Source organism: Hippopotamus amphibius, chromosome 7 (assembly GCF_030028045.1).
Source record: "Hippopotamus amphibius kiboko isolate mHipAmp2 chromosome 7, mHipAmp2.hap2, whole genome shotgun sequence".
Classification (NCBI taxonomy): domain Eukaryota; kingdom Metazoa; phylum Chordata; class Mammalia; order Artiodactyla; family Hippopotamidae; genus Hippopotamus; species Hippopotamus amphibius.
The window spans coordinates 22780262-22782626 of record NC_080192.1 but is presented as its reverse complement, the minus strand read 5'-3'; positions in this window follow the sequence as shown (position 1 = coordinate 22782626).

The window sequence follows — 2365 nt, the reverse complement described above, 5'->3', positions numbered from 1 at the left end:
CATTTTGTATGTGAGATTTATGGATTATTGAGTTTTAATTCTCATTCAGTCTACTCCTTTATGTTTTGCTGCTAATCATTGTAACAGTCTGGCCCTCTTTTGTTTCTAGATAAGCAGTGTATAGCCATTATACTTGCAGAATGATGTAAGGAAGCTCTCAGAGGCACCTCTCTCACTTTTTACAGTATAGCAACTACTTCTTTTCAGTCTACATTTCCTTTTTTCCCTCACTTTTCTTGTCTTTGTACTCATCTGTGGCACTCAGGATTGTTAGTCTTGCTTTGAGACTAAGCAAAGATGTTGCCATATGTTCATCATGGAGCTTTGTTCACATGATGAAAATGCCTTTATCGCTCTCATTTATGTGTCCCCCAAAGGTGATTTTATGTAAATTAGTGATTCTCAAAGTAATATGTATGCTGTGATTAATTAGAAAGCAAATAGCATCAGAGGCTTAAAATAACAAAGTATGCTCTTTTGCATGCTTACTTGTGTGCTAGATACTGTTCTATGTACTTGATATGTATTGACTCAACCCTCAAGATAGTCCTATGAGTAGGTATTTTCTTATTGTCTCATTACAAATGAGGAAATTGATGCTTGGAGGGGTTAAGAAATTTGCCCAAATTTGCACAGCTGAGAAATGATGAATCTGGATGCGTATGGTAATGGCAGAGAGGACTTTACAAGTTCCAGACCTCTTTAGGGGATCTCTGAGGTTCACTTCTAGTTTTAATCTTTGTGTGTAGCCGTTTAACTTTGAGCCTTCTTACCTTTAATTTGTTTTCTATGTATTAATCTTTTTCATCTTCATATAGTTTTTTGCAATATGTTGTCTTTTGATGTCTCACTTCTCTTCCATTCATGTGGTCAGTTTGTCACTTTGAATTAGCAGTCACTGAGAGCTATCCAGAGATCACATAGCACCTTCCCACCAAAAAAATTAGGAAAAAAGCAGAGGAGACATGGAATTTTTAGTGGAGGGAGACCCAAAACAGATCAATTCTGTTACATTCTGGTATAAAATCATTAGTTGAACTGACACTTCATGACATTTATGCTGTGTTCACAGCTCTTTGAAGTTGCTTGTAAAATTTTATTGGCCACCTGAACAAATATTTATACAGTGCCTCCTCTGCACCAGGTATAATGTTTGGCAGTGCATCGATGCAGTTTTAAAAACATCTTTGGGTATTCTTTGGAGGAAGTTTTTGGGGTCAAAAAGATTTGACTATCCCGTTAACTAATAGCAGTATAGGTTTATTAGCTGTTCAAATATTGTATTAGTTGGGGACTTCCCTGGTGGTCCAGTAGTTAAGACTGCACTCCCAGTGGTGGGGGTCTGGGTTTGATCCCTGCTCAGGGAACTAGATCCTGCATGCCGCAACTAAAGACCCCACACACAGCAACGAAGATCCCATGTGCCACAACTGAGACCCAGCACAACCAAATAAATTTTTTTTAATTGTATTCATTGTTCTTTAGCTAATTAAGAGGAATTAGTAATGTTTAACCCTTGTAAATTGAAGAATCAAAAATTTGTCAGCTTATTTGGAATAAATCAAAGTTGACTGCAAATACAGTCCTAATCAAATACATTTATACTAGACAAGTACTGACTTTAACACATTGATCTTGTGTAAGTGAGTAATTTGAAATTGTGAAGCAGTGTAAAGTGTACTTGTTTTATTTGTTCTAGTGACAGAAATTGTAGTCAGTTTATGGTTTGGGAGAAGAAATAAGTTATCGCTTAATAGTAATTAAGCAACCTCAAAACTTAGCAGCTTAAAATAATTATTGCAGTTTCTATGTGTCAGAAATCAGGGAGTGATTTAGCTGTGTGATTCTGGCTCTAGACCTCATGACTTTGTATTTAATTGTCAACGAAGTCTGTGATATAATCTGAAGGTTCTTCTGGGGCAGAATGTGCCTCCAGGCTCACAGTATAGTTGGCAGGAGACCTGAGTGCCCTCATGACATGGCAGCTGGCTTCTCCCAGAATAATCCAAGAAAATACACCTGTGATTGGAGCCACGACATTTATCCAACCTAATCTTGGAAATGGTATACCATCACTTTTGCCACATTCTATTGGTTTTACAGGTCAAATGGGCAAGGGACTACAGAAGAGTGAATACCCAGAAGGCAGAGATGATTGGGGCTCCCCTTGGAGTTTGGATACCACAACTATCTTAATCTGAGGGGTTATATAGATATTTAATTTGACCATTCTATAGCATTTGAAAACAATGTTAAGTATTGCTTTGGAATGTATAAGGACATTTCTTTGGAGTGTTCACTTTGATCTGTTCATCATTCCAAAAGATTATATGTAAAATTAAATATGAATGTATAGCAGTGAGAC